Here is a 26,739-nt window from a genome sequence, read left to right as displayed (position 1 = left end):
GAAACTTGGGATTCAATAAAAGATTCCTTAAAGAAACAGCATTTAGGTGAGATTTTAATGACAAAAAGTGCTAAGCAAAATGGGCTAGGGAAATATTCCTTAAAGATAGACTAGTAGGAGCAAAAACATAGAGGTAAGGAAGTATATCTTGTTTGTTTAGGAGACTGAAAGAAAGACCAGGTAACATCATACATCAAGAGAAGGGATATAGGAGGCTAAGGAGGCTTAGTGGTGATAAGCCTAAATTTGTGCATGTTGAGATGGAGAGGTCCCTGGCATGTCCAAATGGAAAGACCAAGTCCTGGAGTTATCATCATTGTCTAAGGTGGATAGAGAAACAAATTTGAAAGACAAGGCAGGAGATAAAGCTGCGAGGGTGGAAAGATTTCCCAGCGAGTAAGAAGAGAGAGTGTGAAGGATACAGTCCCAGGTAACACAACTATATTTAAGGGAGAGGTGGAAGAAAAATGTCAAATGACACAGAATTAGGAGAAGAAAGAGAGATCGAGGGAAATCTAGAAATCAAGAGGGTTTTGAGGAAAAGAAATTCGACCGCTAGATGAAGCTGAGAGCTCTAGTAACATAATGACAGAAAACTACCTATTGGACTTAGCGTTTATGAGATCATCTGTAACCTTGTCAAGAGCACTTTCAATGGAGTGGGAGCCATAGAAGCCAGGTTAGAAGGATGGTGAACAATTGAAATGGTGAGTATAGATTATGCTTTCAAGTAGCTTGATTGTGAAGAGCCAAGAAGAGAGGTGGTAGCAACAAGATCACTGTGTGGAGTTAGGGGAAAAATTGGTTGCATTTCTGTACTGAACAGAGAGGAATAAACAATTTTATCAGCTGAGGGGAATGAGCCTAGAGAAAGGGAAGGTAAAGAGTTGCCACAAGGACCTGGAGGAGATGAGGAAGGATGAGATATATGTTATGTGGAAGATTAATTTTGAATTTCAAAACAGCTGGTCCTCCAGAGTTGGAAAGAAGAGATAAAGACTGAATGAGAGGAACAGATAAAGTGGTAGATGGAGTTCTAAAGAGTTGAGAGAATACTGTGAGGATCACATCGTGTTCTCAGGGAGGGGACAGGACAGGAAAGCAGAGGAGTGTCCTTGCCCCCGACTTCAGTTTCCTAGTCCCCTCTCATATTTTGAACTCCAGCCCTCACCAGACTAAACACCTTCATTTTGTCCACATTCCAATGAGGTCATTTAGTAATACAGGAATGGTCAAAGGTCAGGTCACCTGGAACACTACAAATAAACTTCTGAGGCTTCCAGAAGCTTCGTCTGCTTGTTTGTATGGATATATATCATTTAATAGACCAAACAGAGAAATAAATACTCACACAGAAAAGACATAGGGAATTTTTTTCTCCACTAGATATTATATTTGTATTTTGTGCATGATAATTACACTCCAAAACTATAGACCTGATCATGATTATATGCAAACAATGGTCTTCAGCCCAAAACTTCAAGGAGTTTAGAGTCTGACAATTGGTTTCCTCCAGAATGAAGCAATGATACAATTTTAAGTTACTGTGGGTTTGAATATATAATAGTTAATGGATAGTCTATCAAACACTCCATAAAATGCCTTATAACTTGTAGGAATCATAATACATGCTATCTAATTTTTTTAAATCTACTTTAAGTAATGAGCTGAGGACAAACTGTCCAAAGAACTAGGTTTTATTTTTGTCTTTGTTTTCAAGGTGTCCGCATTTGTTGCCCCCAAATGAGCAATCTCTTGGTTGGCCTCCAACTGGCTGGAAATTCAAATGGTTCTTCTGAAGATTTGACACTGACTCTAGTATCATTTAATATATTTTTATGAACTTCTTAACTACAAAATTGAGAGAATTAAGCAATGAATGACACCAGGATGGCCGGACTGCTAACATCCCAGAAGAATGAACCGAAATTACAAAGGATGAAGCCAATTACATAAACAATCTACCCAAAAAACAGAGAAGCTCAAGAGAAACTTAGATTAAAATTATACATTCTTACCTAGTTTATTGCATCTCCTCTTTGTGAAGGAGAATGATAATCATCATCTTTATGACTTATTGCCTGTGGATTTGCTTATGTTGGTCATAGTCACAGAGGATAATAGTGTGCTATGTAAAGCACAGATCAAATGTTCGGGTCAAAAATTCGAAGGGCATTCAGTTATAGCAAAGCAAATCAGTATTAAAGTGGTTAAAATGGGATTAAATTCTGCAAAAAGTGATAGAAAAACACTCGTGGCTCAAACAAAATAGAATTTATTTCTCCCTCATGCAAAATCTAAAGGTGAGTTGCTCAGTACTGGCATGGCCACTCTGTGAGGATTGGAAACCCAGACTCCTCCTGTCATGTTGCTCCACCTACTTCAACGTGTGGTTTCTACTTACAATCCCAGATGTCTGCTTGATTTCCACTCACCAGGTTTACATTCCAGCTGAAGAAAAAAAGAAACGAACAGAAGCACATCCTCTCTTTTACCTTCATTTTTTGATGTGTGCACGCACGTTTGTGTGTGATAAAATATTTATATATACACACACACACATATACACAAACATATATATACATACATATTTATATGTTATCTGCATATATTATGCTATGGTGTGTGTGTGTGTGTATATATAGATATATATTTGAGAATACATTTATTATTACCTATAATCTGGAAGTGGAATTGAAACTGCTAGGTCATATGATAATTCTATGTTTAATTTTTTTGAGAAATTGACATACTATTTTTCATGGTGGCTGCACCATGTTACATCCCATCAGTGATGCACAAGGTTTCTAATTTTTTCACATCCTTGCTAACACTTATTATTTTATGGGTTTTTTTGTTTGGTTTTTAAATAATAGCCATTCTAAAGGGTATGTTCTGGTATGTTATTGTGGCTTGGATTTGCATTTCCCTAATGATTAGTGATATTTCATGTACTCATTGGCCATTTGTATATCTTCCTTGGAGAAATGTCTATGCAACTCCTTTGCCTGTTTTTTGAAATCAGGTTACTTTTTGTTATTGTTAGTTGTAGGGTGTTTTTTATATATTCTGGATATTAATCACCCTCTCTTTTAAAATTTATTTTCTGGAAATCACATATGACATTTCTGTTTATATTGCTAGGGCCACAATGAGCTTCCTCCTTCAAGAAGAAGATAAGAACAGATGTGGTGAGTGAGTAGTCTCTGCTGAAAAATTTACATTCAGGGTCTCTTTTTAACTAGAGGCTTTGTCTACAGAGCTTTTTGCTAAAAGGGGAGAACTAGTGTCTTTCTTATAACCAATATCTCAGACAGTCAGGTTTTCCTATAACTTTGGGATTGCTATGTTTTTTTTTTTCTGAATTGTGCCCTCTATTTTAAAATATAACAAACCATCTATCAATACATCCATATACATGTATATACATACACACACATATAAGATAAATGTTATATATGTTATATAGTCTTTTTACATTATTTATGTTTTTAAAACATATAAATAGAGATATCAGGTCACCTAGTTTAGGTCCCTTCTGCATTAATACCTATTTATTATCCTCTCAGACTAATATGCAGCTGATTTTACTCTAGGCTTAGGTGAATTTTCCTTCAATTCCATTTGAATCACTAAACATCCAGATTTTTAAAAAATTGTGTTGAAGTATAACTGAAATATCACATTACTAGTTTCAAGTGTACAACATAATTTGGTTATTTGTATACTGCAAAATTATCACCATAATAAGTGTGGTTAACATCTGTTACCATACATAGCTATAAAAATTTTTCTTGTGATGAGAACTTTTAAAATTTACTTTTAGCAAATTTCATATATGCAATATGGAACTTTTTTGATGGTGCCAGAGTTCCAAAGAATTTAGCAGTGTGGTACCACAACTTTTTGCAGAAGTGAATTTTTTCTCATGAGCCTACTGCCTCCCTACCTTGCAATGACAAGGTATTCAAGTACTCAGCCATTTGAGTTTATAATTAACATGTTTACAAATAATACCACAAGTTGCATATTTTGGAATATGAGTACTGGATCAGAGTTCAAGAGAGTGAAAAAGAGATTTTTAAATTAAGAATGTAGCAGCATGGGGGCACCTGGGTGGCTCAGTCAGTTAAGCCTCTTGAATTCAGCTCAGATCATGATCTCACGGTCTGTGGGATTGAGCCCTGCATCAGGCTCTGCACTGACAGCCAGGGTCTGCTTGTGATTCTCTCTCTCTCTCCCTCACTCGTGCTCTCTCTCTAAATAAACTTAAAAAAGAATCTGGCAACATTAATAACAATTATTATTGTCAATAAGGATTTTTCAAATTTTATTTACTAGCTTTAACCCATCAGTGCTAAGGGATCAGGGCCACCACTGATAAGACACCTATGTTCACTCTATTCTGACATGTTCAAGATAGGTTTGGAAGCCTACGTCTTCTCTCCAAAGGAAGAAGTTTGGTCCAGGGTAGGATGGACCAGTTTCCAAAAGACAGAGTGATTTGTATTAGAGCTTTCTGTTTTCTCATGGGCTAATATCTGAACTCTGGGAAAATGAATATTGCTAAACAGGGTTAAAAATCTAAAAAATGAATACAAAGCATTAGGTCAGAACTGCCTCACTGCCCACCTATATCAGCTCTTGGCCAGGACCTCTACTAGGGGGACTGTTAGACCCACTGAGGTAAAGAAGGGACACAGGGCCAGAGCAGCAGGCAGCTCCAGCCCGTATATGTGACTGAGAAGGCACAAGGAAGAAAACCATAGGACGGGAGGAAAAATGTTGAGAGTCACATACAAGTTGAGGGCTAGTTCATCAGTGATCTTAAACACCGAAAATGCCCAAGAGGAGAAGGGGAAACGGATGGGGCTTGGGTCCTAGAATTACAGACATGAGTGCCAGAGATGTGCCCTTAGATCAGTCTCACTGCAGTAATTGGACATCTCAAGCTGCGGTACCCCAGGGAGGCGGAGTCTTATAAGCATGTGATCCCTAGGAGAGGGAGCTGGGGAAGAGGAGAGGAGAAATGAGTAAATTTCATTTAAATTAAGATATTTTAAAGTCTAAGATATTAATCCCGTTTGTAATCAATATTCAAATCATATTTTAACATGTTTTACCCCGTGAAAATATGACTTCATTGAGGATTTTACTTCTTTCACAAATCTGAGATGTCTGGCGAGAAAAGAGTATGTGAGCCATTTTCCATCTCACTGACCACAGGGTTTGGGTCATTTATCATCAACCACAACAACAAAATATCTTGTGAAAAATCAAGCCAGCAAAAATATATAAGCTGTCTTAAGATAGAAAACCTGGTGGCAGAAGTCCCCTCAATTTCTTTGGCACAACGACGCCAGACGCGGCATCTGTACAGTCTGCTCATACACCCTTTTCGTAGATGGCTTGTGAAACCAACACTCAGACTCACACGAGAGCCTTAGGGGAAGCAAGATTTCACACCTCCAACCTTCAAAGTTCTAACAGAAGGAAGAAAATCTGATGTCATGTCATGTTTAAGAGACTTCGTGTGGAGAGATGAGATGCTGGTCCCGGAATGTCCAATACCTGCCAAGGGGCTCTGCCTGGTGACGTGTGTGTTCATGAAGGAAAATGCCTACAGTCGTGATGGTCTTCGGCCCTTTCAGTGATGCATCTAAAGGCAACAATAGGGGGGCACCTGGGTGGCTCAGTCGGTTAAGCCTCCGACTTCGGCTCAGGTCAGATCTCACGTTCGTGGGTTCGAGCCCTGCGTCAGGCTCTGTGCTGACAGCTAGCTCAGAGCCTGGAGCCTGCTTCCGGTTCTGTGTCTCCTCTCTCTGCCCCTCCCCCTCTCATGCTCTCTCTCTCCCTGTATCAAAAATAAAAATAAAACATTAAACAAATTTAAAAAAAAAAAGGCAACAATAGGGAAGACAGCCCGCCCTCTTGCTCTGTAACTAAACAAAGAACCTATATCCCCGGAGACTCATCCCACTTCATAAACACTAAACAGAGGCCACATTGTCTTGAGGAAGAGGACAATGAAAGGAGAGTCCCCAACACCATTATGCCGCCATATGTCTGGCCCAGCAGATCACAGAACTGAATGAGAGCAGTGTGAACCAGTGAGCATACCCTCCCTTGGATTTATGACTAACCTGCTCTGCATTCTCACCCAGTGAGGGCACTCATGTTCTTAATAAAATGCTTTGAAATCCTGACAGGAGAAACACAAAATACTATCATTGCTAAAACCCATAAAGTTCTCAGGGCTTTGCTAGACACGTCAGCTAACCCACAGACTGCCTGCCTTATTAAAAAATCAGCACATGGAAATATCTGGTCTTAGAGAAAAATGGCTTCCTTTGTAAACAGCTTTTTTCTGGTCATAATGTAGACCTCACCTGCAGTTACCTAAATGCAACATGTCTCCCTCTGAGCGAATGCCGGAGCCCAGACAAGGTCAAGCACACTCCGTCTCAGGAGGTATTAGCTCGTGCCTCCTTTTTAGCAACAACACTTTAGCAGTGACCGATGTGCACACCCAGAGGTTCTTAATGGACCCGTTGCAATCACCATAATAGATGCTGTTTAAGGAGCTGTCTTTCATATTTGCTGTGCAAATCATTTCTGTAAATGTGTGGCTTTATTGATCTGAATAAACCATCCCTTGATGTAAAGATGGGAAGATCCGTGTTAGTCATCGAATATTTCAATACCAATAAGGCTGCACTTTGGAAAATTTGTTCCCTTTCAGACTTATTGCTTCTCATTTTGTTTGTTTGGTTTTGTTTTAGTTCTGAGTCCTGAAAACCTCCAGCTATGCACTGCATACCATTCAGGGAAAAAGGCCTCAACCTTTCATGTTTTCAGCATCTGCATAGCCTCTATTATAATGCTTGGTCTACAGCAGGTATGTTAAATAAAGATTTATTTTGCCCCCGGATCCAACACTCTACCATAAATTCACTAACTACTAGAAATGGAAATGAAGAAGAACGAATAGAAAGGATCTGTACCAAACCTTGAAAGTTCATTTCAAGCTGGTTGAGGCTACATAGTGCATTTTCCACTACAGCAGGATGACTGCAGGAAAATATTAAAGGAGCACCATGTACATTACCTGTTTTTTTATCCCTTTACAATGTCTTCACATATAATAGATAGCTAATAAATAATTTCTGGATGAACTTATTTTGTCACACTTATTCAAATTAGAAGTCCCAAATTCAAGGAAATTCTTTCCACTACGAGACACTGTGCATGCGGGGGAAATTCTTCACATAGTTCTGCCTTAGCAAGGGAAACCAGACGCATCTAGCAAGAAAGGTCTTCTCACGTTACCCTTCCCACTCCCTTCACTAATTATTTTAGTTTCTTCTTCTTTTTCTTTTTATAGCTGCTCCTGTTCTCCTTCTCCATCTTATTTTTCTTTGATTGCTCATCAGCAAGAGTACCCATTTACTTAGGCATGTATACACAAGTTTTAAAAAATACTGTGTATTCATTGACTCATTGGTATTGCACGAGGTGGCCCCAGGGGGCTGGGCAGGGAAAGATTAGTATTTGAAAATTAAGATGGTAATGGCAGTGGGCTACAAAGCAATGCTGCATAGTTATCATAACAATTATTACATATTTTCATAATTTCAGATGAATAATCCCTGAGATGCACCAGAATAACCTCATATGTTTTCCTGTTACTAGGCATATATTCCTCAGATGTGAATGTTGTCACTTTAAATTTTATTCAGAAGCTTATATGAAGTATGTGGTGAACTGCCTGGTTCCATGAAAGGTACACGATGGAACAGAAGTTTAAGGTTCTCTGAATATAATACCAAAGGAGTTAACTTAGTGACAAATGGTTTCCTACAGTCAAGAGGGGTTGAGACCACCGTTGCTTATGAATTTTAGCTGTGGTTAACCAGCTAATTAATCAGAAAAGGGAAAGACTCATATAACTACTTGTTCTCTGTAGAAGGTTTAATGAGATGTTCCCAATAATTTAAGTGTCACAAATGACATAATAAGGCTGAATTGATTGATTTGCTTTTAAACATTATATTCCATGATCTGGGGAACCAAATTTCAATTATGTTTACAGTTTTGGTCTAGAATAATTATTACATTTTATGTCCATAAACTTGGACCATCAGCATTAAAAGTTAAGTTATCTAGGTAACAGACAAGAAAGAACCAGAAATCGGTTTTTATTTATTTTTTAGAATCACCTAACAGCAAAAATTAAAATAATCATACACAGATGTAAACACTCAGCTTGTAAAAGCAATTTCTTAAATTGTTTTAAAGTCATGTGCAATTTCCAACTTCTTCATATATCAGAAAGAACATATGTAAATATATTCAGTTTGGCATTTGTGGGAGAAAATCCCTTAGATGCAGAATTCCATTGGCTGCTCAGATAGAAAAGTCATTTTGGGTTTTGCTTAAAAATTAACACATCCTCTTGCTGACATTTAAGACCAGTAATTGGCTGCAAAGTGCTCAGTGATGCTTTTAGATGAACTGTGGTATATATCTGTATCTACCTATCTATATATAGAAGCATATGCAGATAGTGAGATAGACAGATACAGATAGACAGACAGATAACGAGAGATAATGTGATTCTCTACTACATCATCCTGTTGCTAAATAGTTTATGCCACTTTGATATTATATGTCATAATATACTCTTGTAAATGACTGCCTTTTCTCTCTCTTAAAACCTTTCAGGATGGTAAAATTTGAACCAAACACTTTGTCCAAATCCTAATAAAAACTAGTCACTGGGGAGAAAAGAAGAGGACACAAGTCCCCAGAAAGCTCTCTCACACAGATTCCACTACCTTTCCATTATTGTAGATCATTATATCAAATTTTTATAGCAGCTCTGTGGTGGATCCAGCCAAATTTCAATTAGAAAATTATATATGGAGGGGCGCCTGGGTGGCTCAGTCGGTTAAGCCTCCGGCTTCAGCTCAGGTCAGATCTCACCTTCATGGGTTCGAGTCCCACATCAGTCTCTGTGCTGACAGCTAGCTCAGAGCCTGGAGCCTGCTTCCGGTTCTGTGTCTCCTCTCTCTGCCCCTCCCCCTCTCATGATCTGTCTCTCTCTGTATCAAAAATAAAACATTAAAAATTTTTTTAAAAAAGAAAAAGGAAAGAGGAAGATGGAGAGAAAAACACAGAATCCTAATATACCTAAAAAATATACACAGCTATGTGAAATATTTTCATTAATAAATTAAATTCAGATTGTGTAAGAGTTGAGGGCAAACATCCAGATAAAGGGCAATGCAAGAAGCAGGCAGTAATTGGAGAACATAGCATATTGTCTTTTTTTCTCTTATCTTCAAGTTTTACCCTATTATTCATCTCCCAAGCATTTAGAAAGGAAACAGGAAACAAAGCCAGCTACCGCAGTCCATCATCAGACCTTTGTACTTCTATCCCAGAAACATGCATCAGTTAAGTACTCAGCTTTAGTCTTAATAAGAAATATTCATGGAACACCCACTATGTGTCAGTTTCTTAAATGTTCCACTTTCATATTATATTTACCATGTTCCTTCTTGTCCCAGTGTTGCCTGAAATCTCTAATCATGACAGAAACAGGTAATAGTGGTGAATATTGGAAATTATTCTATTAATTCTTAGAAAGAGAGGACTACTTGTTAGAATTGTAAGAAGTTTTTATTGCATACAAAAAATGAGTGATATAGTAATATTTATTTACCATATTTGTAATTTTCTCTGAACACAGAAAAATTATATGTACTGAAAATATCTTTCAGACTATATTAATAATTAGGTTCAAAAATCTAAGGAAAGGCACACATTTGCTTGTTTATTATTTATTTATATAGAAGGCCTTTGTTCAATATAATGCATTGTGTTGACTACATGTTTAGAGATGAACACAAAATCTGATTATTTGTGATGACTATTTTTCAATAAAGAATGTTTTAAAAACTTGTGATTCAATGAAAGCTAAACTTAAAGATCACATTAAAAAGGTATTTTTTTTTTAAGTTTAAGTAGGCCTCACACCCATCATGGAGCCCAACATGAGGTTTGAACTCACAACGCTGAGATCATGACCTGAGCTGAGATTAAGTCAGATGCTTAACTGACTGATCCACCCCAAAACCCCAAGGACCATATCTAGTTTTAAATGTATTTAGTGGAGCTCTGATAATCCTATTCCTCCACACTATTGCCTTATAAATAGCAGTCTTTTTAAATGAGGAATGAAGGAAGTTAATGAGACCCTCTCATTAACTGACTAGAGTACAACAGTAGAAGGAGTACTCTGGAGAACAAAAATTATTGGGCCACATCCTTAGCAAAATGACACCAGAATTTTTCACAGAGCTGGAACAAACAATCCTAAAATTTCTGTGGAACCAGAAAAGACCCCAAATAGCCAAAGCAGTCCTGAAAAATAAAACCAAAGCTGGAGGCATCACAATTCCTGACTTTGATCTGTATTACAAAGCTGTAATCATCAAGACAGTATGGTAATGGCAAAAAACCAGACACTTAGATCAATGGAACAGAATAGAGAACCCAGAAATGGACCCACAAACATATGGCCAGCTAATCTTTGACAAAGCAGGACAGAATACCCAATGGAATAAAGACAGTCTCTTCAGTATATGGTGCTGGGAAAACTAGACAGCAACTGCAGAAGAGTGAACCTGAACCACTTTCTTACACTATACACAAAAATAAACTTAAAATGGATGAAAGACCTAAATGTAAGGCAGGAAGCTATCAGAATTCTAGAGAAGAAAACAGGCAACAACTTCTTGACTTCAGCCACAGTAACTTCTTACTCGACATGTCTCCAGAGGCAAGGGAAACAAAAGCAAAATGAATTATTGGGACCTCATCAAAAATTCTGCACTCCAAGGAAAGAATCAGTGAAAGTAAAAGGCAACAGAAGGAATGGGAGAAGATATTTGCAAATGACATATCAGTTAAAGGATTAGTATTCAAAATGTATAAAGAATGTATCAAACTCAACACCCAAAAAACAAACAAACCAGTGAAGAAATGTGCAAAAGACATGAATAGACACTTTACCAAAGAAGACTATATTAGCCATCCATATGGCTAATGGACACATGAAAAAATGCTCCTCATAAGGGAAATACACAACAAAACCATCTCACACCTGTCAGAATGGCTAAAATGAACAATTCAAGAAACAACAGACATTGGCAAGGATGTGGAGAAAGAAGTAGCCTTTTGCACTGCTGGTGGGAATGCCAACTGGCAGAGCCACTTTGGAGAACAGTATGGAGGTTCCTCAAAAAAATAAAAATAGAACTACCCTATGACCCCGCAAATGCACTACTAGGTATTTATCCAAAGGATACAGGTATGCTGATTTGAAGGGACACATACATCCCAATGTTGATAGCAGCACTATCAACAATAGCCAAAGTATAGAAAGACTCCATATGTCCATCAACTGATGAATGGATAAAGAAGATGAGGTGTATATAAACAATGGAGTATTAGTGATGAAAAAGGATGAAATCTTGCCATTTGCAACAATATGGATGGAACCAGAGAGTATTATGCTAAGTGAATTAAGTCAGAGAAAGACAAGTATCATATGATTTTCATATGTGGAATTTAAGATACAAGTTAGATGAACATAAGGGAAGGGACACAAAATACTATAACAACAGAGAAGGAAACAAACTATAAGAGACTCTTAAATATAGAAAACAAACAGGGTTGCTGGGGAAGGGCTAAAGGGGTGGAGAGCATTGAGGAGGACACTTGTTGGGATGAGCACTAAGTATTACATATAAGTGATGAATCACTAAATTCTCTTCCTGAAATTATTATTATACTATATGTTAACTAACTTGAATTTAAATTTTAAAAAATAATAAATTTTAAAAATTACAGCATAGGAACTTAAATTAACTCATTAATTTAAAAGAAGTACCACAGAATTGTAAGATGACAACATTAGAGGCAGCTGAAACTGGGTGAGAGGTACATGGGAATTCTCTACTGTCTCTGCAACTTTCCTGTAAATCTGAAATTTTCTAAAGTAAAAGATTTGTTTGAAATTTAAAATAAAATTGGAATCTATTCAAATTATGATTAGCTATCAGTCTTTAAGATTAAGAATACAAAACAAAATAGGTAATCGCTAGCATTTTACCTAAGGCAAAGCTATATAAATGTTTTCAAAGAATGTAGATCTTTCAAAGAATGCTGCTCCCCATAGTTCTGAAAGCATGGCATGAGAAAACATATAGGTCGTTCATGCATTTTCCTTGTGCTTAAGATATTAAAAAATATACCTAAACAATGAAGAAAATACCATACTACCATCAGCCAAAGAAAGAAATCACCCAATTCAGCAAATAAATTACATAATTGTTTGAACTATGAATTATTATAATTTTGGGAAAACATTATGGCAATATGTACTAACAATTCTAAAATATTTATATCCATTTTTATCTTATATTTGTTATATATTTTATCTATATATTCTACAAAACATTGAAATTCTCTAAGATCTTAACATATTAATATTAGGATTTTAATAGTAGAATATACTAATATTCAGTAGAAGCTTGAAAATAAGGGCATGGTTGAATAAACCACATCACATGCATAGAAATAATATTACTTAAGTCTTTATAAGCAAGTTTTCTTTAAACTTTTATTGATGTATAAGTTTCATATAAAATTCATAAAACTGGAAGAATTTTATGAAATAAGCATGAATGTGTATCCATGCACTAATCAAACAGAAAATTACCTTCACCGAATGCATAAAAAGTTTTATAAAACTTGGTTCTAGAAGTATAGTCCTCAGCTCAGCAGCATCAACCGCATATGGAAATTTGTTAGACTCTCTAATTTGCATATACTCAGATTCCATCCTAGACCCACCCAATTAAAAAGCCCAGCAATCTTTGTTTTATCAAAGTCTGTAGGTGATTCTGAGGTACACTAAAGTTTAAAAACTACTAATCCAGGGGAAACGCATGTTGTTGTAGAATGACAAAAAGTCTTTATACATAGTATTTTAATGATATGGAAATCATAATCAGATGGAAATAAGTGGACATAATGGACATAAGAAATAAATAAATGGACATAAGGAAAGACTATAAGTCAACACAACAAATGGTGGTAGTGGTTATTGCTGAAGAGTAAAATAGGTGATTTTTATTTTTTATATATGTTTTTGTATTATCCAGATTTCCTGAAATGATGGTAATACTTTGGGTATATTATTAAACACATTTATTTGTTTAAAGTACATTATCATCAGCTAAACTAGAACAGCTTATTATGATGACACTGTATGGTTGGGATGTCTGAACTTGCTATCACTATGATTTCTGTAATGATACAAATTCTGCAACATCTACATGTGTGGTACAGAAGAGAGAAACCCTACTCTATTATTCTTTAAATATTTGGGAGAAAAAAGGTACCCACTGAACACATTGATGGTTGCACAGATGGAAATAAATATTGCCTTGCAGGAACATCGAAGGCAATCTGGAAATTGGAAGGCAAGTTAAATCCTCAAAGATTTAAAATTTACTAAGCCTTTTTATTTTAAGGAACATGACCTTTTCTAAAGAAGCTTTTCAATCCATCTCTCCCTAAAAGGCTAAAAATAAATAGTTCTTTATCATAGCAAAATGTATCTTTGATGAGGATAGATTAAAAGAGCAATTCAAGAACTACAGGACATGGAACCTAACTCTGATGAAAATGAAGTAATTTTGGCCGCTCCTGTCCGTGCCCAGCCCATACCCCCTCGGTCCTTATCCCTTCAGAAAGCAGGACTTTCACATGCCTGAAGGCTTTCCTAGAAGGCTGCTCTGTTGTGGGGCTCACAGATCAGAAGTGCCAAGGAATTAACCTTCTGAGGAACAGCCCTCGGCCAATGACCAGTAGTGTGAGTGTCTACATATCTCGGCTCCCTCAGCCCACCAGTGGAGTAATTCTGAAGCACACATCTCAACAGCTCTCCGAGATTCCCTGTGGGATTCAGCTTCTCTCACACTGTGTGAACACAGATGCTTCATGGGCTGCCTCCCTCCCTGTTTCACCCTCCTGTTTCCATGCTGGTGTTTCTTTACCTTCCCAAAAAAAGATGTCATCTTGAATCCTTGTGTCGATGTCTATTTCTTGGCCAATGCACATGAGTGTTCATCTGCTGAATGATGTAAAAAACAGGGTAGGCATTATTTACATTTATTAAAATGCATTTTATAAGCCTTAGGGATTACATTCATCACGATTGTAATTATCGAGCTAAATTAACCTTACTAATTAGCTATTGCTTCTTGAAGATTTGAGCAGTCCTCAGTTTTCCTATGAAGATTTAAACCATTATTTGTATAGTGAAAGAGGCATATGTGTGGTGAGAGTCAAAATTATTTAATAGGAATGACATGATTGCTGTTATGACTGTAATGATAAACACTGCTATACAGCTAGACCAAATCCCATTTGCAATGTGTTACCCATTTGGTAGCAGGTCTTAGAGGAGAGTCTGGAAAAATGGAGGGGTATTTGAGTCTCAGGCGAAAGGATATTTAATCAGTTTAGAACAATTTCAATGTTTGTTTATTTTTGAGAGAGAGAAAGCAGGGGAGGATCAGAGAGAGAGGGGGACTGAGTATCCACAGTGGGCTCTGTGCTGACAGCAGACAGCCCAATGAGAGGCTCGAACTTAGGAACCACGAAATCATGACAGGAGACAAAAATCAGATGCTTAGAGGACTGAGCCTGTCAGGTGCTCCAGAAGAATTTCAATACTTAATAATCAGTACCCCTACTAATGCACACCAACTGAATAATAACATATCCAGAGAAAGACCTTGAACACCCACCCTATATATAAATATCTTTTTTTTTTGTAATACAATCTAATTTCCAATGGGATCAACACAGTTAGCATGTAAAATAACTGCCAAGAGGCACTCTTTCCTTGGAAATCAAGTTTTCAAGGAAAGCAAACATGAAGAATATGGATAATTTTAAACTATAACATAGGAATGCTTTCAATCCAGCAAAATGACTACCAACAAAGAATAAGCCCTCTAGTGATGTGAGTGCCACTCAACATAAATGAATATAACATGCCTATTGAAATACAAAAGCCTCCTGATTGAACCTCCTCCTTATTTATACTCTGCTATAAACACACAAGGAACTCACCCTGTGCTGAGTACTGAATAAAAAGGTGAATAAAAATACCCAGTTGCTTAAAAGGTTTGTAATCTCCAAATACAAGGGAATCCAGAGACCAGTAGTTAGTTCAGGCTTAAATATAGGGTGAGTGGCCACTGTTATCAACATAATTTCCTACAAACTTTGGCAATTAACTAAAGTGTGAAAAATGGCATTGCATAAAAAAATTATTGTTCCTACCACAGTTGTATAGAAATGAAGGAAGGGGGAGGGGGAGAAAAAGGAGAAAGGAAACTTGCAAGTAAACTCTGGCTTGAAAGATTCAGAATTTACAGTTTTTAACAATGCTTTCTGAGCCTCAAATACATGTTCTTACCTAGAGAAAGAAAAGTCAAATTGAAATGAACTCTTCCTAAACTCAAGCAAACAGATAGTGAAGCAAATGATTTCTGTATTAGATCTCAACACAAGCGATTTAAAAATAAGAATTCTGCATCCAGCAAAGGTAACATTTCTGAACAAGAGGTTCTTGTCCCTGTCTCTGACCATACGCACTGAGACTTTATCTGTCAGCTAAAAACAAAGTACTATGTAATAATCACAACAGAGCACAATTAGCAACTTATCCTTTAGGATTCAATTATAAACCACTCAAATATTTTTTCTCCATTTAACCTCAGATGTATAGTATTAAATGATTATATCCCCATACCATGACATTGACATCACTGATCCATACCTGGCTTGCTTTTATGGGTTATTCAATTTGTTTTTTGACTAATATAACAAGCATGTGTTAATTCACCACCTCAAAACAAAAGCTACAATGTTGAGCGTAACATACATCTAATTACACTGTTCCTGGGGCGCCTGGGTGGCTCAGTCTGTTAAGCATCCGGCTTGGGCTCAGGTCAGATCTCACAGTTTGTGTGTTTGAGCCCCGCGTCGGGCTCTGGGCTGACAGCTAGCTCAGAGCCTGGAGCCTGTTTCAGATTCTGTATCTCCCTCTTTCTCTGACCCTCCCCTGCTTGCACTGTCTCTCTCTGTCTCTCAAAAATAAATAAAAAGCATTTAAAAAAATTTTTTAATTACACCGTTCCTCCATTAGCACATCCCTCTTGGCTCTACAACACAAGATAGTCATCATCCAAAATTCTGTGTTCATCATTTTCTAGCTTTCATTTGAAACTAATTTGTTGCATCTGCATTTGTTAGTTTATTTTATTTCTTTTTGATGTTCCAAAAAGGATAGCAGGCTACATATAATCTTTTGGGACTAATTTTTCTCCTATATTATATTGCTATGATTTCCTATGTTATTACTCATTGCTTAATCTATTCTCTTTATCTGTTAATATTCTACGGTATGAATATGCAGTTTATCCATTCTCTCATAGATGGACATTTGAGCTATGTTCAGTTTTTACTATTAGAAATAAAATTAAGGATATTTTTGTACGTGTTTCTTTTGTAAATACGCAAAATTTTCTCGTTAGTGGAGGTTTCCCCTAGAGTCAAATTTGCTGACTCATGGTAATATCAGTGCTCAACTTCAGGAGAAAATGCCCCAATTACACTCCCACTGACAATGTATAAGAAACCCCCCAAAATTATACCCTCCTTGAAGTATTACTGTGTGGAAATACTGGCTAACCTTGGTTTCCTATTGTGAAATATAAGATATGTGAGATTAAAATGGGAGTACTAGTGAGATAGAAAAATATGCATTTATGATAAGCCGCGAGTAATAATTTATAGACCACAAAATTATAATGTGAATATAATTATGGTTAATTTTTTTAGATTGTTCTCTGTCCATTTCATTTAACCAAATAACTTATACATATAAATTGCATAAACTATAAATTATCATATAAATAATGTAGACATCATTTTTAAAAGCACAAGATTTATAAAATTTCTCAATTTATCAGGAGAAAATAGTTTGACACTGTTATAGGATCCTATAATATTTCATTCACCAAGCTTCCTCTCTGGTTTTACTCTTTCCACTTACTATTAGGGTCATTATCTCTCAGAAATCTAACAATAATCTCCTTTACTCCTACACTACATTCAATTCCAGTCTCTCTTCTGAGCTCTAGATCCCAATTTCCATTGAACAACTGGACAAAATCAGTATGTTCTCATACGTTCCCAACCTGTCCTTTATTTTCTGTATTGTAATTATCCTCATCATTTTGCTAGCCAGCAAAGTAGGCACCTCAATTTTACTCCTTCTGTACCTCATATTCAATCCTCATTACTCATGGAATTACTTGATAAGATTTGTTTTCATAAATGAAGATGCCTACTTGTAACCCCCAATCAATTTAAATATATCTCTCAGGATAAAGACCATGGCTTTGGAAAAGTCCCCTAAATGATTCTGATGTCAAAGTTGAATAATTCTGCTTTAATCCAATTAATCTTTGTTTTTCTAATAAAAATATTATTGTTTAGATTTGAGTGAGAGAGAGAGCGCGCGCGAACACAAGCCGCAGAGAAAGAGACCAAGACAGAATCGGCAGCAGGCTCCAGGCTCTGAGCTGTCTGCACAGAGCCGGACATGGGGCATGAACCCACAAACTGTGAGATCATGACCTGAGCTGAATCAACACTTAACCAACTGAGTCACCCAGGCTTCCCAATCCAATAAATCTTTGAATGCCATTGATTCTATCTACTGACAACTTCTCTCATCTGTCTCTTCCTTTCTCTCCCCAGTGCTACTTCCCCACTTTGGCCCTAACATCTCTGACACAAACTATTCTGTACTTTCCTTACTACTTACATAATCTTCAATGGCTCCTCCAAGCCAGCTATAATAATGGGAAACCGTGGGAGAGTTTAGTATTGCTTTGCTTTTGCTTTTTAGTTTTTTGACTCAATCATTATTGTGGGTTTTTCTGAATGCCAGGTAGAACAGAGACATAGGGATTGAAGTATGGAAACAATGAAAGATGTTGATGACAAAAAAATTAACCAGAGTTGGAAATGGGAAAGACTTTAGGCTTGGGGGAATAGAGGAGGTTAGGAAAAGCATATATTAGTAGGTCAATTTATAGTCTAGGATAATGGTGACCCCTTACATAAAATAAAAACTGCACAATAGGAGGGAAGTTTATAGAATGAAGAATTCAGTGATGGATATACTAGCTAAGATGCCCAGGTAGAGCCAATTTGTTTTTTGATTTGAAGATTTTGCAGTAAAACAGGTGATGGTTGGAGTTATGGAAGACACTTAGGTTGTTAAAAAAAAAAAATAGAGAGAGAGATAAAATTGGAAGGGCAGCAAAGAATAAAGGAAAAGATCCACATTTTGGAATCGTATGACAAAAGAGCCAAAACAGAAGTTTAAAATGGAGCTAGCAGATGTTCACTTGCTTCCCAAAACAACTCCTAGATTTTAGTAGTCATTAGTGCTGTTCTGCAAATATTTCCAGTTTTACTCCAGGCACTGTTCCCAACTGAAATTAGACACAGCTATATAAGTCACTTTAGCCACTGAAACGTGAATGTCAATAATTTGTGTGTCTCTCGGTCACTTGCACCTGCTTCACTGATTGGAAAGTGCAAGGTAGCCTGGGTGCCTGGGTGCCTGAATGATAATTGTGAGCACAGTCCCCAGCCAAGCTGTGATAAACATGCAGAATGAAGGAGAATAATTGGTTAATTCAAACTAAGATTTGGGAGTTATTTGTCAATGCAGCAGAACGTAGCCCATCCTTCTTACTATGAGGAAACTGATCATTAGAAAGCTTAAAGAAGTTTACATAGTTGATAAAAAGAGTAAATCCAGAGTTCTAATTTCTATCATCTTGACTTCAAATTCCTTTTATATTTCTGCTACCTACCTCCTCAGAAAAAATAATCTTCATTGAAATTAAATGCTGCATAGAAGCCAAACAGAAAGATGACGGTGGGAAGGAGTGATGGGCAGACACTAAGAAATCATTTTAAAAAACAAACTGTAATTTTAGTAGAATATTGATGGTAAAACTATAGAATGTAATTAATTTATAAAAAAAAAGGGAATTGGAGAAAAAAGGTAAGGAGTATAAACTGTTCAGAAGTTTTTCTGTGGAAGAAAGGAAGTGTGAGGTGTTACTAGGTTGGTTTGTGGGTGTGTTTGTTGTTTCCTTGCTCATTTTAAGAATAAAAAACATTAAGGAGACTTGTTAAAAGAAAGAGTGGGTAGGGAGGAAAATAGTAAATATGCAAGAAGGAATTGAGAGTTAGTAAAACAAAAGAGTAGAGGTGTTTATGGAGGACAGAATTCAGAGTCCAATTAGGAGTGCAAATGGTCTATGCCTCATAAACTACCAGGTAGCTTTTCCTAACTTGTTAGTAATGTGTCTATAAAGAGAGAGTTAAGAAACACTAATACGCAAAAATTATTTGCTAAATAACTATCGCTGCCTGTCAGCCTATAGATAAATTTAGGCTCACTTAAAGCTGTACGTAGTGGCCACTTTTTCTATGCCTGCCTGGGGGTGTGTAAGGAGGGTACCCAGTCTCTACCCGCAGTCTGCTGCCCTTCAGAATACATAGAAGCCACTGTCCCACTGCCTTGTCCCTGGCCATTACCATTGGAAATTCTCTCTTCTCTTACTGTGTCCTATTAGAAAGTACAGCTTTTGGAAAACCACCAACATAGGAAGTAGGAAGTGAATGCCAACATCCTCCATCCTGAACATAAAGAATTCTAGGTGATTTCTGTTGATGCTGCTTAATGGTCACTGAAGTTTGTTTTGTTTTGTTTTGTTTACATTTAGTGATCCCAAATATCAGAGATGTACTGGTGAGGAAGAGGAAGATGCTATTTTTGACTTAGCAGGGCCACAGAAGATTAATGCTATCTAGACCACAGAAATGATGTAGCCATTGGTTACCTTCTCAGCTGTAGGTTTGAGAATGGGATTGGACAGGCATTCAAGTAGATGAGGAAAATACAGACATTCTGACTGTTGACAAATGGTGATTCTAGAGAGATGCTCCTTGTTAGAAAACAGAATGAAGTAAAAGAAAAAAAAACATTAAGAAGCAAAGCATGAGTGGAAACGTCACTGAACAAGGGAAAATAAATCATCTTGTCTCTGAAATACTCAGAAACACTATGAAAAGTATTACAGATAACAAAACATTAAATATGTTTTTGGCAGTCTCCACTGAATTCATGAATCAGAAAATGAAAAAGCAAACTGATTAAAAACAAAACAGGGAAAACAGGATAACATGCAAAGGGAGAGAGGTGAGATTATGAAAGACTGCAGTTAAATTAATATTAAACATCAGATTAAAGATGCACTGGAGGATTTAAAATGTATTGTATGATTCATGATGAGTTCTAGAATACAAGGGACCTACTCCCAAGGAAAATGCTACAGAGTAGTGAATTAAAAATAAATTAGGACAGAGAAAGTATATACTAATAAATTAAACAATTCCATAAAAAACTTGATAATTTTAAAATATAAAAATGTTAAATTATTTCATAAAAATCAAGAAGCGATGGGTGGAAATGGTGACAAATAGATGATCCTAATGAGTGGGGCATCTGGGTGGCTTAGTAAGTTAAGAATCAGACTCTTGATTTTGGCTCAGGTCATGATCTCACAGTTCATGAGATAGAGCCCCATGTGGGGCTCTGTGTTGACAGCACAGAGCCTGCTTGGATTCTCTCTCTCCCCGTCTCTCTGTCCCTTCCCCACTCATGCTTGTGTGTGCGCTTGCTTGCGCGCTCTCTCTCTCTCAAAATAAATAAGCCTAAAAAAAAAAGTTCTAGTGAATGAGTTTTCAAAGACTAGTATAAAAATTTGTCATTGGAGAAAAGAAAGTCAATCATTAATGTACAAGAAAGTAATAAAGAACTTTTTAATTTACAAGAGGAAAAATTAAATGAAAATATAATAAAAGTGACAAAAATAAACAGAGGGATGATGTAAGACAAATAGGAAAGTAAGATGGAAGATACTACATCAAGTATATCAGCCATTACACTAAACGTGAACTGAATTAGTTTAGAAAAGATAGATTCTAAGTCAGAATCAAAGCATGGCTATAGGCTATTTACCTGAAAATATTTCAAATGAAGTGATAAAGGAAGGTTGAGTATGAAGAGTGGATTAAGCCATAACAACGCACACAAAAAGAGACTAGAGAGTGGGCACTGTTAATACCACACCAGGTGACAGTTTAGGTTAGAGGCACGATATAGGATAAAATAGACACTTAGTGATTCAAGTTAGATATAAAGGAAATATCACAGACATAAGTGCACATGTACCACACATTCTCACAATTAAATATCTAAAGCAAGAACTATTAGAAATGCAGGGCAGGATTTATAAAATTGCAATGTAGTATCATGTGAGGTTTCTATACACCTCTGAATTAGTCAAAGGTTATAAGTTTAAAAATGTACACTAAATTAGACATAAATTAAAAAAATAAATAAGAACATAGAAGTATTGACTAATATAGTCAGCAAACCTGATTAATAGCTACAGAGAGCCTCATATCAAACAGAAAATACATAATTTTTGGTTGTCCATGGAACGTTTACAGAATAGTCTATAATTTGGTCACAGAGAAAATCTAACAATTGCTCAAAAGTTGGTATTTCACTGGTCTCTATGATCATAATCCAATGAAATGTGAAATAAATAACACAAGTTGATCTGAAAAAATCCAGAAGTGTACCCTACTATTCATATATATTTATTAAGTTTAATAGAGGAAATAGGTGGTGTTTCAATTATGTACAAAAAGAATTAATTATTTAGCAAATGAGACAATTGGCCAGCCCTCTAGAAGAAAGTAAAACTAGAAATTATGTAATTTTCAGATAAATGTTTTAATGTAAAATATAAAATAAAATTCATATGAGAAAATATGAAGATATCTGGAAAAATGTAATAGACAATAGAGGGGCGCCTGGGTGGCTCAGTCGGTTAAGTGTCCGGCTTCAGCTCAGGTCATGATCTCACGGTTAGTGGATTCAAGCCCCATGTCGGGCTCTATGCTGACAGTTCAGAGCCTGGAGCCTGCTTCAGATTCTGTGTCTCCCTTTCTCTCTGACCCTCCCCTGCTTGCACTGTCTCTATCTCTCAAAAACAAATAAAAGAACATAAAAATTTTTTTAAGACAATAGATATAGAGCAAACTTATCAAAAGCAAAGCCAATTAATAAATGATATATTTTGAAAAAATGGGTAAAGCAAATAGTCATAGGACTAATATTTAAATTGACATAAACATTATTTCTCATATCAACAAGAAACCAAACCAATGGAATATTGAAAGCAATTCAGGAACATACAATCTTGATGGCCAAAAGTGTATGAAAAGCAGCTCACTCACTAATAGGGAAAATACAAACAAAAGGTTGCAAAAATTAAAACTCAGAACATATATGTGAGAAAATAGCAATAGTGGAATATGAGGTGCTGGCCCTTTTTGGAAATCAATCTAGCAGCATTTCATGAAATTAATCATTGGTATACCTTTTGAGCCAGCAGCCTCATTCAGGGAATGAATCAAGAAAGGAAATTCCAAAGGACATAAAATGATTCAAAGGAGAATGGTTAAATAATGCTGGCTTATCTGTGGGGAATAATATGCAGCTGTTAAAAAGAATGAATATGAACTATAGTAATTCATCTCGGAGAAATTTCTGGGAAGTATCAAGTAAATAAGAACAAGATACAGAAAAGTAAACATACCATTTTTTAGAAAATGAACAATAACAATGGAAACCTTGGATGTAGAGAAAAATATGGAATGGTGCATTCCAGATGTTAACATGTATTTTTGGGTGGAGGTAGAGAGGAGCTGATGGATTAAATGCACTGAACTTTCCTTCTTTCATAGCCTGTGAGGATCACAAAACCACGGGTCAGTGATCCAATTCAGTCACATTTTTTTAACCGTCAAAATGTAGGCAATACACCTGCATACATTTAAAACAGACTACTCAAAACCAGTTGCAGAGTTTCATTTATAAAACAGAGTATTTCATCCTCATGAGAAGCCATTTGTTAAAAGACATAAGGATTTACTTTCAAAAATCCTAGCACATCCTCTATTGGTCTGGAAAATTAAGTGGGCAGGGAGTGAGTTTTTTATTGTAGAGACTAAAAGTCCTGCAATCCTTTATTGTTTATTCTTTTTTTTTTAATCTCACTCCTTGTCCTTTACTTTCCCTCAGGATGAAATTAATGGTCAGCTGCACCTGTCCATCTCACCCAGCTCGTTAATTTAGAAGTGAAAGTCACTGATTCAGCAACATTGTGGCTCCAGCAGTTCTAGAAGGATAGCAGTAATTCCAATTAAAACTCTATCTATTCCTGGATGTATTACCTAACTCATAACCCCCTTTTAAAAAGAAAATTAATGCTTCTTTGTGTTGTCTCTGGGTTTTCAGCATCTCTATGTTGATAATAGCTCTGCTTTGAATCATTGATTCCTATGAAAATGCAGAAATAGGCAGAAAGAAGAAAAAAGAAGCCTGCTATTTGTTTCTCTAGAGAGAAATTGCTTGGAAAGCTGTCAAAGTTTCTTTAGGCTATTTAGATGAGGTAGGGTAGATTTTACAGGAAATGAACGTGAGGCAACAGATGAGGGTAGGAAATTCACTGTGATTTTTTTTGTATCAGGGGGCACAGTGCATTGATGATATGTATTTGTATACAGTCATGAAAATCCTTATGCATTTACAGGAATTTGAAAATGCACATGCTCTAAGTATGAAAATCTCTAGACTGAAATCAACTGATATTTTTTTAGTAGCTCACAGCAACACCAGGCTCCCTTGAGTGAATATACCACTCAGTAGGATATATCTTGAGTCATCTTAATTTACAAGTATAGTCAGTAAATTCTATCTCAAGCAGTCATACAAAGAAAATAGACCCTTCATGCTTCAGATCTGTCTATATCTAAGAATTAGGTTGTCCTAAATAGGGAGAGATTCTTGGTTACTACCTTGAAGGTAATTATTTTTATCCAGACTAAAACCAACCAACTAAACAAGATAGTTTAGTGTTTTCATATAAACTATTAAGTCTTTTTCTTTTGTTCATGATGTGTTATTTAGGATTACTTCTATCTCTTGTAAGAAATAATGGATAGAGTTTATTTTATTACCTGATCTTTGCCTTTTATTATGGAATTTTAAGCTATTTATTCTTAGAGTGTTTGGTACAAATAATCTTAATTATGAAATTTCATTTCTTACAGTTTTACTATTCTTTCATGTTTTCTTTATATTTTGGAGGGTTTTTTTTTGTTATGTGAACTGTGGTTTTTGTTTTTAGAGATTTGCATGCTTATCTAAGGAATTTGATACGTGCATACTCTTGGAGTTTTAAAACTTATGGTACACTAGAAGTTCTTTAGAAATATGCATTTTTTTGTTGTTGTTCTCAAAGAATGAAGCCTTCTGTTGATACTGCCAATATACTTCTAGGTATTTAGGAGATATTTATATCCCTTTAGAAAAGTCTTCTCTTTCTTTTATTATTATAATCTGGAATTATTTTTAGCATTTACAAGGACTGCTTTTGGTATTCAACCTAATTTTATTTCTAACTGATTTAAGTGCCATCCAAAATCATTTCTTCTAGGACTCTGAATTTTTACTTTGATCTTCTATCCTTTGGCTACAGCATATTTTAGGGTAATTTTCCTAGAAAATTTCCTGAAAGAATGCCTGCCTTTTGCCTGTTTGCCTAAAGCTTCTGGGTATAGACTTCTTGTAGCACAATTCTTTCCCTCCTGGTCCTATGGCTGTGGAGGTCTAATTTCCTGTGGTATCTCAAAGTGCAGGGAAATACAAAACTGATCCAATCTGTGTTCCTTTGTAGGAAGTCTCCCAGAGACTTTTCCTACAAGATTTGCTTTTCCTCAGAATTGAAAGAAAAAAAAAATCATAGTGTGTGAGTTGAGGCATAGTTTCCTTTTTTTATCATTCTTCCAGGTATAATGTGAGCCTTTTTGAACATGTTTAGGTTTCTTTTATTCAGAAATATTTTTCTTTCATTATATCTATTATTATTTCTTCTTTTTCCTTTCAGTAGTTTCAAATATCCCTAAAGAACACGAACTAAACACAAACATGTAGTGATACTCAGTTTAATCACAGAAATTCACTTAGAATAATTTAATATACAAATCCTATTGTCAATATTAACATCTGTTTCATCCCCAGAACTTGTATCCTGTCTGCCACAGTATCATTCCTTTCTGGCCAAACTCCAGGTTTGAGTACAAGTTCAGCCAAACTCCAGGTTGAGCCCAAGTTCCTCGCTGATTGTCAACTAGCTCATGTGGATGGTTTCCCTGTGTAGCTTGTAAATGCTGTCTGTGTTTGGTACCCTGACTAATCATACCTACAAACAACTAGTCTTTCTTTGTCTTGGAACTTAACTCTAGCCCTAATATGTCTTTATATCCTTCAACTTTTTCTGGTTAGAAAATTAGCATCCCTCAAACTCACTTCCATAGAAGAAAGGATTATACACAAAATGCCTGGATCATTAATTAGTAATAAATTATGAAAGAAAACATGAGTAGACATAGGAGATTCATGGTATAAGACTGCCACAGGTCTGGTTTCACTACTCTGACTGAATTCTAGGTTGTAAACTGCAGGTATAATATTGATGTGTTTTCCTAGGGGCTATGTTAAAAAAGATAAACAATTTTTTTCAAGCTTTATCTACCTTTCTTGCAATCATGAAGTGATAACAAGCTAAAGCTATGTTAGCTATCATGTCTCCTTCCTCAGACAACAGAAGAGTACCTGCAAACGTTGGAACTGGATGAAATACACCTTGCTCAATATTCTACCCTTAATGTGTAGGCAGTTCCATCAAAGCTCCAGGAGCTGTGGTGAGATACCAAGTAATACCATGCACTCACTGTTGTAGCTCCCTATTTCAACCATGCTATGCCTAAAAACAACAGTTAGCCTATTTATTCTAGGTACTCTTTGTTTCCCCAAATATTCACTTTTACCTCCAAATTGCTAATTTTCTAAATTCTTGAGGGTGGGCACTTTATTTTCAGTATCGTCAATGTATATTTTGCTCAATAGAAAGCAAATGAGAAAGGAGAGAAGAGAGGAGAGAAGAAGTGGAAGAGGAGGAGGAGGAGGGGAAGGGAAAAAGAAGAAACAGTCATTGATTCAGATTCATACCCATTTGTATTCTGTAGCCATCTTCACTATATCAAAAGCGAAATCCTCGGGTGAAGTGAATTTAAGTTTGTAGTGCAAAGTTCTTCTTACAAACATATCTATAGCAGGTGCATACTCTCTCTTTGTAATTTTGCTTGGGTCCCTGGAGATATACCGCTTAAGAAACATACCTCTCTCCAGTGTCTGAATAGACTTGGCGCCTCTTCCCCAAGCCAAGTATAGGAGGCCCCGACTATTCTGGTTGCTGTCATCACCCTCAAGACCATTGCTGTTCTATTTTAACCTCAGTCCTTTCAAGCACTTTGGAATTTGAGATAACCACACAGGTCCCTGATGTATTGAAAACT

General features: G+C 36.2%; 1 long non-coding RNA gene across 2 annotated transcripts in view; it reads right to left on the bottom strand.

Annotated features, from left to right (window-relative positions):
* LOC115278206 overlaps window positions 1-26,607 on the bottom strand; it is a 32,633-nt gene extending 6,026 nt beyond the window's left edge. Inside the window, exons 1-2 of one of the 2 annotated variants that reach the window (XR_003902758.1) lie at window positions 26,563-26,607; window positions 14,133-14,209 (exon numbers count right to left, since the gene is read on the bottom strand). This is a non-coding gene — a long non-coding RNA (uncharacterized LOC115278206). Of the gene's footprint in view, window positions 1-14,132; window positions 14,210-20,084; window positions 20,165-26,562 lie in introns of those variants that run through there. The other variant, XR_003902759.1, reaches the window with a different exon arrangement.
* Between the last annotated feature and the right edge of the window lie 132 nt (window positions 26,608-26,739).

Source organism: Suricata suricatta, chromosome 14 (genome assembly GCF_006229205.1).
Source record: "Suricata suricatta isolate VVHF042 chromosome 14, meerkat_22Aug2017_6uvM2_HiC, whole genome shotgun sequence".
In the NCBI taxonomy this organism is placed as follows: domain Eukaryota; kingdom Metazoa; phylum Chordata; class Mammalia; order Carnivora; family Herpestidae; genus Suricata; species Suricata suricatta.
This window is presented reverse-complemented; position numbering and strand designations above follow the sequence as displayed.